This window comes from Formica exsecta, unplaced genomic scaffold, assembly GCF_003651465.1.
Source record: "Formica exsecta isolate Colony F162 unplaced genomic scaffold, ASM365146v1 scaffold17, whole genome shotgun sequence".
Lineage (NCBI taxonomy): Eukaryota > Metazoa > Arthropoda > Insecta > Hymenoptera > Formicidae > Formica > Formica exsecta.
In genome coordinates this window covers 406609-420460 of record NW_021849015.1, presented here as the reverse complement: position 1 = coordinate 420460, position 13852 = coordinate 406609, and the positions used below count along the sequence as shown (strand labels likewise).

The following is a 13852-nucleotide window of genomic DNA, read 5'->3' as shown; positions in this document are numbered from 1 at the left end:
CGGAAGAGCTACAACCGCGCCCGAAGAAGAGAGAGGAAGAGAGAGAAAGAAACGATACACCGAGAAGGAGAAAGGGAGAACGATGTCGGAGGCTGCGCGGGCTCAAATTCATTCGATTTCTCGGATACCATTCTGCGCGAGGATCCTTTCTGTAATCTCTCGGCCTGAGCTCAATTAATGCTTAACGACAAAACCGTCGAGAGGAACCCTCGCTAGAGCGATGAGCGGTGCGTGGGATCGGGAAAGAAGCTCGGTAAGAATGCTGCTTCGGAAGATACCGCTAATTGTAAAGCGCTCTCGTACCCGCAAATTGCCGAGCATACGTCCGAAGAATGCGCGTCGAATCGTTCGAACGAGTCCTTCTTCCTTCCTATGAGTATTACGAGGCGCATCGCCCGCGTCGAATACGTTCCCTCGTCCTTGGACCGGATCGAGTTAGTCCTCCTGTCTTCTGCGGCGCTCTCGGCTCTTTCCGCCGCTTTCATCCGTGTACCTCCGTTAATTGAAAATCGCGATAGCGGCACGGTACGGAGAAGTAAATAGCACGTTCGGATTGATTGAGTTTATTGAGTGAGTAGACTCACGATGTAATGTTCAATGATACACCATGTGAATGGGAGTCTGATTGGCAGGCACTCGGCTGCGCGAAAATACACGGTCGTTAAGTCCCGATTCTGATAATGTATAATCGAAATAAATATCGTTTCACTTTATCTCGTGTACTCTTCGTCGTCTTTTCAGAAGCCTGAGCCTAACGAGCGATTTTGTTAGCCTTTCGTAAATGCACGGAAAGTACTGTTATTATATAATATTGATGTGAGATGAGTTATTCGTTAATCACGTAAACGTCCAGATTTTCGTGATTTATCAATACGTTATTTAATATATCGTAAAGGAACGATCAAAGTCTTCAACTAACTTCCTGGCGTATTACACAATAATTAATGATACGAAAGTATAGTGCGTACTCGTTAAATGTTAAAATTGTCACTAAGATCGTTGACACGATGATAAATCGAAAATATATTTATCGAAAATATATTTGAATTTAATACATCGCACAATATCAGCCTAATAAATATTCGTACAAAATCACAGAGCAGTTAATAAAATGCTTTTATGATGAAACTCTTGTTGAATTAAAACAATATATAAATAATATCACAAATAATACTTTAGTATTACAAAATCATCGATATAGCCTTTCACCGTCGTTGTAAAAAAAAAAAAGCTGTGCGACGGAACACGACAATTTTTCTCATTTTAAACCTCACAATCCGATACACGTATCTATACGCGGATACAATTTGTTGCACGATTCTTCCCGGAATCCTGTGGGAGCAAGAGCTTTGTCATTATCTCGATAGGTATCGGACGCCGCCCAGGGAAAAGCGAGAAGCAGGTACGGTGAGGGAAAGATGCACGATTCTTCCCGGAATCCTGTGGGAGCAAGAGCTTTGTCATTATCTCGATAGGTATCGGACGCCGCCCAGGGAAAAGCGAGAAGCAGGTACGGTGAGGGAAAGAGCAGGGCACTCAGTCACAAGTAGAAATTGAGGGAGAAATATCTCGTTTCTGAATTATAACCGGTCGACGGTATAAAAATCTCAAGAAAGGTGGATCAGCCCTACTACGGTCCCTTTCGCGTATAGCCGACGTAATTCGCCTCCTAGGCAGAGCACGGGATGCAATCTGCCAGATTGTGGGGCACACCGAAATTACCGGGTTACGGGAAGAAGTCTTCGTAGATCGCGTCCGGACCGGAGAGTCGTCGGCTTTCAGAAAACCAACGTGCCATTAGCGGCCGTTCTCCCTCGTCCGCTCGTCAATATCCCAACGTGCACGCGGGCGGGCCGCAACGCCGGTAAATAATGCGCCACGAGAGGGTGTGCCCCTGTGAGACAAAGGGAAGAACTCGGCCCCCTTTTGTTTTCTCCGTAGATCCCGACGTCGTAATCGCGTCGCTCGTTTCCTGGATCTTCTTAGCTCGCGTCACGTGGCCGAGAAGCTTCGTAATCCTTTTCATCAGACTTTTCAACAGACAATTATTTTGCGTCATGGAAAGCTTCCGAGAAATTAAAATTGAGAGAACATGCGTAATGGCGTACATGATCGTGAAATGTACGATCTTTAGTTTCGATATCGGATACAATTTTTTATTCGGATACAAAATTAAAAGCATTAATATTATAACGAGAATCACGCTCTTGTAGTTTCTCATTATTCACAATTTCCAGTGATATCGGCCAAGAGATTCCGTAAATGAGGGAAAACGCGTCGGCGTCGATGAAACGCGAATGACCAAGTTAAAAGTAACCGTATCATCCATAAAGGCCGCAGAACGATCGTAAAACTCACGGTAGCTATAAAAAGACAATCAAAAACCTTCAACTATCTTCCCGGTCTATACATTGCCCAATAATGTAAGAATTCCATCCGAACGATCGAACGAAACGCACTGCCCGCATCGTTCGAGCAGATCGAATTTACGACTGCCGCGAGTTTTATACGTGGGATGCCAGAGATTTGTCGGACAACTTATCGATTCCATTAAGTACTATTAGCGAAGCGGACTAGAAGAGACGTATAGACCTCGAAGAACTGGAATCAATGCACACTGCTTACCTGCCTAAGCATACCTCTCGACCGAAACGTGGACGTATTTGTTTTAGGTGGGCTACAAAGGACGGAGAGATCCTGCGTTCCAGATAAAGGACACAATCTTCGAAGGTCCTCTTTCTCTTCGCACGCGGTCAGAACCTATCCTCGAATATTTCGAATGCATCGACTGGACATGGCGTATTCATCTTCTATGTCTTTTGGTCCCCCCGATATCTTCGTGAAACCTCCGAGACGCCTAGGTAGGGTACGTCGAGCGAACATTTTTCATCTTGCTCTTTCTAGTTTTTTCCTTGCTTTCCTGCTCCTGCTTTGGACCTTTTTTTTACGAGAAATGGAACAAGCTCGAATTTCACTCGTGGGGTCTTCGAAGAGACTCGTAATTCTAGATGGTCGACATCGATTTTCCTCTTGAAAATTAATGGATACGCTGACACACGCAAAAAAACTATATTCTACTCTACTGAGTTTCCTACAATCTTACTGCACGTCAATTTCATCGATGCGATTATACAGCATCCCCGATGAATTGTACCGCGTTTCTATTTCGTCTTATCTCTTTTTTAAATGAATTTTTATTCTGTTCCGATTATGTAAAAAAATGCTTATTATATAAAAAAAATTTGATTTTAATTTCATAAACATAATAAAGAATAAAACGCCTAAATAATACATGTGTGTGTGTATATATCTTATAAATATATTTATCTTTAAAAATATTTGACAAGTATATACAACCTGCAGATTATTTTTATATTTTAGAATATCATATTCTAATAATAAGAGAGAGAGAAAGAGAAAGAGAAAGAAAGGGAAATTTCTTGAATTGATCGCACATTCACAGCTTTTTTATATCTTAATCATCTCGTGGATTTTCATAACAAAATATTCTATATATATTTATATACTAAATACGAATATATTTTTATGTTTATGTAAACCACCGGCTTGCCTCTCTCACCCCCGGTTCAATTCAACCATACAATTTCTCGTCTGGTTTTCTCAAGGGGAGAACGATACGGGAGTGGCAGCATCTTCGAGTTCCGTTGACCTCCTGGCGAAACGAAACGACCTTACAAGAGTTTCCTCTTAAGAAAAGCAACCTACGAGAGCGAATACGAGTCTGAGAAAAAAATATTCTACGTCTTGTCGGGGGAACCTTCGACGAGGTGCTTCTGGGCGAATTCCGCACAAGGAAGAGACTTGTTATATATCTAGGCCTCGAAATGTACGTTGGCAACTTTTTAGTTTCCGGTTGATAAGGACCGATTTCCGACGTGTTTTTTTAGAGAACGGTTATACTTTGACGACAATGTGCCGCATATCATAAAGTAACAAAAAGAGACTTTTAAATGTGAAACGATTTATGAGCGTCACATGCAATTGAGACTTTCGAAAATGAATGCATAACACATGTTACCGCAATTGGCCAAATCAATTTTTTAACCACGATTATCCTAAAAATCACAGAACGCATCACCATCTCTATTAACAATATCGTAAAAATATACATATAATTATATACCGGTAAACAAAATACACCGATAAATACACATTTGTCGAATTAAAACATACTAATAATTTTTTCAGCTAAGGCGATGATAAAAATCCATTATTTTTTCATAACTTTAAAATAATCTCTTCGATTGTTTACGATAATAACGTATGCTCATTAAACGCATTCATTGTGCATTAAATACTTATGAGAAATTATCATTTGTTGATGATTCGTCGCTATCATATTCCTTTCGAGACACGTTATAACGTTTCGAAGAGGAAGGCATAGAATTCAATAGAATCGTACGTAAGACCGTCGGAGGACCCGGCGACCATTTGGAAGGACTGTATCATGGTCCAGGCATATTCACCCCCCGCTGTTAAGCGGCTTCGTGACGGCAGACGGGAGGGGGTGTGGCACATGAAACACCCTTCGGGATCCTGCGGTCATCCCCGGCCGTCGGCAGCCTTTAAAGCTCTGTGCACAACGAACGTGGGCATTATGCAGACTCAAGACTACACGGGCCGTTACGGAACCGCCCCGTAATGGGATAAAAATAACCGTGTTTATATAGGATTACGAGGCGATCATCTTCTCCATTCGAGACTCTACGTAAAGCTACGACAAAAGGGGTTCGCTCGAAGGGTACAATTTTTCATCTCTCTCGCTCGCTATATTATTGTCTATTTAAAAGGACTCTCATTTATCGATTAGAAGTCGTATGACAGAGGAATACAAACGACAAAACACGCGGCACATCATGTTACTATGTTATCAAGATCAGATACGAGATTCTTAGTAATTATGAATAACAAATGTATATGAGACATACAAACGTACAACGATATCTTAACATTATCGGGAATAAAAACATGTAGACAAAGAGTTTCCGCTGCTTCAAATCTGTTTAATTAATATTTTATAAATATACACAAATATATATGTATATATATACAAAAAAGATATATATATATATATATATATATATATATCTTCTTTTTTTAAAGAATTACGGAAGTATCTAAAGAAAACTACGACAAGTCGGAAAAAACAAATAAATTTTTCACAGCAATATCGCATAAGATATGTATTCACTTACTATAGCTACTGCAACGCGCGCTTACCACACATGCATTAGTATTCTCATGATCTACATATTTTTAATATTAATTCTTTTCCCTCTCTCTTTCTTTTTTTCTCTCTAGTTTAAAATATCTTTCATACATTGAATCTAAGTAAAAGAGAAATCCAATATTTTCTATTATGAGAATGAAAAAATAATATATTCAAAAAAAGAAAATAAATACAGCGTAGGAAAGATTCTAAATTCGATGAAATATCGATCGATCAATTAGACGAGCTCAAATCAAAATGTTTCTAATATTTGTCGCCCGATAATGAAAATATTTAAAATTAAAGAGAATATATTCTTCGCAGAAATCTATTTTCGCAGAACTTATCCTTCCGGAACCCATCTCCTTGCATGCTCTCTGACATTCTCTTCGACCTGGGGTAGAAAAAGGGGGAGGGCGGGGGCGATATCGAGTTATCGATGAAACTTGTATGTTTGTCTTTGTAACGCGTACGTTAACGAGATACCACGCGAGGTTGGATATCGAGGATTATTTGATTACAATCTCACAAATTTGCATGAATTTACTTGCCGGAAGTCTCTCACTGGTTAGCCATTTTCTCTCTCTCTCTCTCTCTCTCTCTCTCTCTCTCCTTCCTTTGTACCACGACCACGATATTACCTCTCTATCTTTTTGGCGAACCGTACCGATCGATGGTTAGGGAAGAAGGGACGAAACTGGAGCGGGGAAACGCACGAAAATGAACGTTATTAAATTGTTCTACAGTAACGCCGAATCCAGTCGTAAACATAAATTGACTAATTAATGACGTTGTCGAATACGCGACGGACTGGGACCATCAGATTGACCAGGATCAAACTAAAACGCGCTTGTATCCGATTCCACGTATATTGTATCCGAGTATACATATATACAGTACCGTGACGAGGTTGAATTTGTGTGTTAATAATGGAGTTGTTTGCGGTGCCCATCTCGACAGTCAATATTTATTTATCGAACGTTGCGATACAAGTACGTTGCCACGTCGCGCTGGCGAGCGGGAAAAAGACGAACGGGAAAAAAGAATGGAGATGGGTAAAAGGGTCACTGTAAATGGCAGGCGTATTTATTTGGTGAAAAAGCAAATTTATGCACCGGCCAAAATACGGATTCTATGCCTGAACCCCGCTGTCAAAGCGAGAAGGATAGCCCTCCGTTTCCCAGATTTTGTCTTTTCCTTCGGACGTTTCTCTCCTTTAAAATAAAGGCTAGTAATCAAGTTATCGATGTTTCTCTTCGCTTGATATATACTATGAGTTTCGCGCAGTCGTCAATCCAATTATTTCACAAAATATCGTTCACATATTTAATGCGCGAGATATATTCCCTGTCGAAACTAATTACTCGCGGTCTCGTCATACATTTCTAACATGCGTATTCGTAACCAAATCAAATGCTCCAAAATTCGTTCGCGGTGTCCCTAGAGTAATCGGGGAAACAAGCAGCTTGGACAAACATTTCTGCTACGAAGGTATGCGATGTACCATCCGCGACAACCGGATGGGATGAATATTTAACAAAGTCTGCGGCCATCTCTCTGTACACGGAGGTATACACCTCCATCTCGTGCGGCAGTTCGGACAGCACTCTGCGGCATCCGCGTGTGCAGCAACGACTGCAGAACAGCATCCACGCTCCCACCAGCGCTCTTTTCCTCTTAGCTGCCTCTCCGCCTCCGCCGATACCTATACCATCACGGCATCGCCTCCGCGCCGCTACTACTACCGCCAGCAACTACCACCACCATCACCGTCACCCACCACCACTACCATCGCCACGACTGTCCGCGATACCTCCACCACCGTCGTCAGCGACCTCCACCACCATCACCATCACCACCACGTTCGCCCAGCACCGGCGCCCAAGAGGCGAAGGGCCCCGAGTTCTCCGCGCTACGAGTCAGTTGGCCGACATGAGCCGCGCGTGCTGGGGCTCCCGGTGTTTATCCGCTCTTAACGGCTAATCCCGAGACGCGTACCCTCGTATATTGGGACGTGCGCGTGCACGTACCCGCTCGTGAAACATACACGAGGGGTGAAAACGACGTTTCTCACAGTTCGTACCTGTGGGGAGAGAGATTTTGACATACGGACCTCTAGCTATGATTTTCGAACGGCGTGAATAGCTTCCTCATGACGGAGAAAATTTAGTGTGTTCTTTGTCAGCGCGTTGCCAGGATCACGATTACGAAGGATTCGCGAACGAGATCGATGTGAAATAGTTTATCCCTGAATTGGCGAACGAATACGTATATCGATGGTCGCGGTTCCCGGGAGTGAAGAATGACGTTACGACGCACGGTGTAACGAACTTGCAACGATGATAACGCCAGTGTCAGTGTGCAGTGGGGTTAAAGTGCCAGCCGGTTTATGGATAACCACGGTTCGCTGATTGGCTGCACGAGTAAGTGATATCCGACATTAGTTGCGTAATGCGTCGTGTAGCGAAATTTTTTTGTACGGCGTCAACCGAGGAAATGTGTCCCGATAACATATATAAAATAGTGCTTTCAGTCAAAACGTGCGCAGAATAATATAAAATGCATAAATATCTCATGAGAATAATATCTTAAATAATTTCACAAAACTGCGAAATAAAATAATAGAATTTGATTATTATGTGTTACGATATTTTGTCGCAATTTCAACATCAATTCAATTAAAAAGTTAACATAAAAAAAAAATTTCTTTGAAAAAATTCAAAGTATCATATATTTTTAAGCATAATTGTTTTTTAAACGTTTCCTTTAAATGTAATTTAAATGCTTAAACGCTGGCTGTCTCTCGCGACATTTCAGACGTCTAATCGAGATAATTCATTATGTATCCTCTCGGGCGACTACGAATATTTTCGATTCATTCCGGTGACTGCACATTTTCAAAAGCCCGCTAGGGACCAAATCGAAAGATGAACGTTAGCATTTAACCCCTGCATTCCCGCTGGGCTACATCCACATACAGTCCAAAAGTCTCCGGGAGCCTATTAAAAACTCGCGGCGTGTCATAAACTCATGCTCGTCAACCCAAGTTTCCTTCCCTCGCCTTTATTCGGCTTCCTCCGAAATACCGGTTGTTACCAAACGCGACTCGATGATCGCTTTCCGATATCAACTACCGGATTTGCGCGAAACGACTATAATCTTCGACCCCGCTGCTCATCTGGCAGGTTAAAGTACGCTGATATTACAGGTCTGCGCATCAAATGAATGAAGTCGCTGGAAAAATTATACGAGCGGCATTAACTCGAGATATACGTTATTACTTGTTGCTTCATCGGAGCTATGTTTATATACCTCCTTTACGCCGCCGGTGTAAAACTTGACCGAAAAACAAAATATGCGAAACATTTTAAAACATTTTCGAATTATCTTAAATCCACTTTTTTTCTCAGCTTTACTAGATAAATTGAAATACGTGCGAAATAAACTGCACGCGTAAATAAAATACCGTCCAACACGATAAATAGCTCTCGGGTGATCGGTAAATCTACAGAGACTGCGCGCGAAGAGAAAGAGAGAGAGAGAGAATACGCGTAATCATAAAGTATCCTCCCGTATGCACCATCGAATAAAGATTTACAAGTACTCGGGGGCACTTACTAGGATTACGTGTACAGGAGCACGTTCTTCGATACGACTTAATGGCAGCAGTAAGTTGTCGGCGATTTACGTCGCATATATGCCTGCATCTTTTATCCACGCTTTAAAATTTCGTTCTGTTGCCGCTACCTATCCCATATCTACTCGTAAATACACGAAATGTGTGCATCGGAGGGAAGTTTTCCGAAGATCTACAGATTACATGCGATTCTCAATAATACATCGCTATTACTACGTTGCTACATTGGCTAGATCGTTGATGGTGATTTGCACAACGATCGATTCAATCACGGTCTTTTCGACGGTATCCTGGTAGAAACGATGTTATCACAATACGTTTGCGCGCTTATAACGAGGAAAACGACGCTGTGAGCACGGCATTATCCCCAACAAATCGGTAACATTATGCTTCCAACTATTTACGGCATTTATTGGCTGCGAATCGTTAGTCGTGACACTCACGACCTCACAATCGCTCGTAAAGATCGCGTCTTCGTGGCATGAATAAATCTCTCGGAATGGAAAACGCTCGATACAACACAAGCGCACTCGTTCACCGAGCGAGCGCCGTTAATTAATAATATCGCGCTATCTCTTTAAACTGCGACGGTAGAATGTATTAATCATATTAATGGCACCATGCATTAATAATTACCGCTTTGTTCCACTTCGCGCCCGTCATGCTCGTTGAAACAATTTCGCGTATCATTCACAGTAAAATGTTAACTAATTACACGGTCATAAATTTCGCGATAATAAACGCGAAAAAAAATATTAAATAGATGATAGAATGCTTCTCGCGATTACTATCCTATCGCGAAAATTTATACGCGACCAGGGCTAAATCTGTGGATCGATAAATGCGATTTTGTATAACTCAACGATGTATGATTCCATCGTTATAAATAACTTCGGAACGCGATAGCAACGCGATTTCAGAACGATTACAAGAACAGATCCGGCCGTTGACTAAACATTTCGACCGACTACGTTGGTGGTACTTGGCGATTGAAAGGAGAAGGGACCTTATTTGACTTCGTCGGAGACGTTATTAACGACTAACTGGCCCGCTCACAGTCGCATAATGATCGCTACAACGCGGACTCGTGTACCGCGCAGAAAAGGGCCCTCAAAAATAATGAAGCGGAGCGAGGCGCCTTATGCCAATGGGTCCCTTTATTATTTCTGCTTTTACCGCGTTCGTCGCTTTCTGTAAATACACTGAGCGTGACACGCGCGCTTCTTTGAATGTTGCTGTCACCGACAGTTTGCCTCTCAACCAACATTGCCTTCTTCATCCGCGCCGGTTCCGTATCGCCGCGCTTTCAACTTCCGCTCTTTCTCGTGTAACAAAAAATAATTATAAACGAAACAAGTTTGCGCTTTTTACAAGATGCTTTTGGTGATTTTGTGTTCTCATATACAAAATATATATATGAAGGTATTTAATTTAAATTATTAAAACACTTTTTCACAGAAAAAGAACTCAACAAATCTTAATGAAAAATAAACACCGTGTATAAAATAGCATGAATGTTTTATGCATGAGATATATAAAAATACTAGTTCCATTTTATCTGCTTTTCAATCTTAATAGTGAATTAATTAATAATCAAATAACATTTTTTGCAATTTTTTTAACGATGATTTAAAATATCGACCGTTGCATTTTCAATATCAATCCATAAAAAAGCTCATTCCCGTTTTCCTTGTTTCCTCCGTGCAATTTCAGCTTCATCGCGCGCATCATAATGCGTTCGCTGAAATTCTCCCCTTCCACTCCCTCCATCACATGAATAAAAATATCATGTCGGGATATTCTGGAGTGAAACTATTACGCGAAACCTACACTCTCGAATTTCTACGGGATCCGTGTAAAGGCCAGCGGTCGGCCCGATACATACTCCCGGCACAAGTTAATACGCCATTCACACGCGATATTATTCGCGGAAGGGTACACATTCGTGCGCATTGGTCACGTTCGTGTCGGGGCCGACGATTTTATGCCGACGTCTATCATTTTACGTCGCCGCCGCCGGCGTCTTCGTCGAGTGTTTCTCACCCCCGGCGCGCGCGTTTTCCCGACTTCCGTTCGCGCCTGTACGTACGATGATACGCCATACGTGTCCGGTCAAGGAGTTCGTCGCGCGGACGCTCCGTCGAGGAAGACAGGAAACTCCCTGCGTACGTGCTACGAGTGCGTGAGCCGGCCAGCAACCAATGACTGCTCATGGGCATCGCCGATCCCATGATACCCCGCGCTTTCCGTGCTTCGACCATTAAAAACTCGGTATGGTTTCGGCCTCGTCCTTCGTTATCGTACCGTCAGGATCAATGAAGCCTGGGCCGCCACGCAGAACGGCATGATGTATCGCGGTCTCGATCAGCTCGCAGGAAACAGCGTTGTTGCATCGGCTCGAGAAGAGAACTGCGTCATCGAGAAGGGCCCACCTGGCACGCGCAGGGGCCCATCTGCGGCGTCCGATCCATTCGGGGCCTCCGTGAGAACACGAGGTGCCTACCTGCCTCGAAGGGGCGCACAAAAGGAACCAGAGGGCCCGGTGTCCCTTTGCGAAAAATATATTCACGCGTCGACGAATTTCTGCGGTGGCGAAACGTGATCGTGTCTTCGAGACCGCGCCGGCCGATCGATCGCGCGATCGATCTTTAAGGGTCCACTGGCTCAATATGGCTTAATCTGATCGAGGAACATGGCCGATACAAATCGCGAAATTCGATGAAGATGCTGATTGAACGGCAGATGTTACCCACTCTAAGATTATTTGATTGATCGATAACGGTGTGTCGAGCGATGTTCTTTAAAGAATTAATGTATGAACGGGAAGTACACGAGATGAAGATAATAAAAAAGCGAGTAATTTCGTTTCATTCGAATCAAATCTGCGCGAAATGCTTTTATATATTTCCCGAATATAATAGTGCGATAAAACGACATGAACAAAATGCTGAAATAAAAATGCATTTTAACGACAGTTATATCACATATGTGAAATTTTACGTAGCTCAGAATCTTCAGACGAAGGCATTGAGTTTCTATCAATTATTTTACAATAAAGATTACACGAAAGTCGTCAGAAAAGTCACGCACAATGCGTAAAGCACGCAACATCCGTCGTAAACAGCATCGCGCTTTTACCAATTTTTATTACACTAGGATTTCTTATCGATGCGAATAAAATCGGAAAATTTTACAGAGGCCAGGAAGCCCTCCATCGTTTTTTACGTCATAATATCCGAAGGCGCCGAACGCCTGAAAAATCTTGGCGCGCGCGAAAGGAGCATCCTTCTCGTTTACGTCCGCTGATATGTGCGGCCGAGGAGAGCTGCGTCCTCGTTTTCTCGTATAGCGGCTTTCCTCATATATCGTGCGCATAGCTCCAGCGCGATACTGAAAGATATCTCGCCCGAGGCGCTCATAGTCGCACATTGTACTTTATATTCATGCAAAAACGTCAAATAACTTCCAGGCACGGTGTTTGCCTCGTCGACCAAAAGCCAGGCGCGGAAAAGCGACGTTTGATCCTTCATCCAAAGTCCGGGGAAACTTGCGTTGCCAGTACCTATCGTCGACGTACGCGGGCGCGAACCGCGTCTTCACGATATATGTATTTTCAGCCCGTTCTATCCTTCTCGGCGTTCCTGTTTGCGAGATGACTACGCGCCAAAGAGCTACGTATAGCCACGTTACGCAGCTGTAGCGCTCTGTGCGCGTGCGATGAAACGATCAAAGAGCAAAGGGAAGGGTGTATTTCGGTGTTTGGTCGAGCGAGCAGAGCTGAAGCAACGCGACGACAGAGAAGAATTTCTCCTCCCCCTTTCGTCGTGGCAATGCCCGATTTTCGAAATGCCCTTGAAAGGAGTGCGCGGACTGCCAAGGGTAGATCGGGAAACTCTTTAGCCGCGGTCGGGATCCTTTGATCCGCTCCGTGTTGAAAGTTGCCAAAGATCCTTTTGTGTCGGATGCCCGGAGTCGTGACACTGTTACTTCTCCCGCGCTCGATCCCGCTCGCGCGCAAAGTAATCGCAACAGTTCATGAATACCGCGACGCTTGATTTTACGGATTGCACTCTTTTAAACCCCTCCCGCGAAGCCCTTTGATCTCCCGAGTTATTACGTTTACTTTACGTTGGAAGCCGAAGCACGCGCCGCGCCAAAGTTTTACTGGAATACGCGGGGCTGAGAGCGCGAGATAAATATCCTTGATACTCACGAACAGATAACTTGTGTTGCGCACCGCGATCTCTTGCTTAAAAGGTCTCATTGTGAATTACGAATTGAAATCCCCTCGTGTAATAAGCGCGGAGAAATAATCTTTCTTATACGTGATCCGATAATATCGCAAAAATGAAGAGGTCAGTGACTACGTTAGTGAAATATCGAGACCGCAAAAAAAGAAGCGATGAGTTATTCCTACAAACCGCAAGCAATAAGATTCATCCCGTTACAGACCATTAATAACCGCTAGACATCGATAACCACATCAGCACATCTTTGAACACCTGCAAATATCTCTCTCCTAACAATACAATTGCTTTTAAAACCGCTGAAACACGGTGCGACTCAAAGAAGCGCATAAATGGAATCCCTTTGCCGCAGGTAGTCACGAATTTGTATACGTCCCACAAAGTCGCAAGTTTCCACTCCCAAGTCAAGTCGGACCTCGCTCTCGACTCGCTTCTCTTTTTCCTCTCAGACAAGAACGATACCGTGTATTTATATAAGAGAAAAAAAAACGTAGACGATACGATAACATCGATCTGATGAAACTAAAAAACCGCGATAATCTATCTTTGATTGAGGAGGATTCAGATCTTATGTGGATAAGACGCGCGACCCGATCGAGTTTGTGTGACTAGACGCATCTGCCCATTGGCTAAATAACAGCCAGCGAGGGAAGAAGGACCGGTATCTGGAGGAATCTACGCGAACGTCGAGAGAAAAAGAGAGAGAGAGAAGATGACGTATATAAGCACGAGGGAAAG

General features: G+C 43.2%; 1 protein-coding gene and 1 long non-coding RNA gene across 2 annotated transcripts in view; one reads left to right on the top strand and one right to left on the bottom strand.

Moving 5' to 3' along the window:
- The window catches only part of LOC115233282, a 197378-nt gene that overhangs the window by 79879 nt on the left and 103647 nt on the right, over nucleotides 1-13852 (bottom strand). The gene's annotated exons all lie outside the window — the stretch shown is intronic.
- Nucleotides 7180-13852, top strand: part of LOC115233281 (netrin receptor UNC5C-like) — a 55739-nt gene continuing 49066 nt past the window's right edge. The window contains exon 1 of the mRNA XM_029803598.1: nucleotides 7180-7653. The gene's annotated coding sequence lies outside the window, so the exon portion shown is untranslated. The remainder of the gene's footprint in view (nucleotides 7654-13852) is intronic.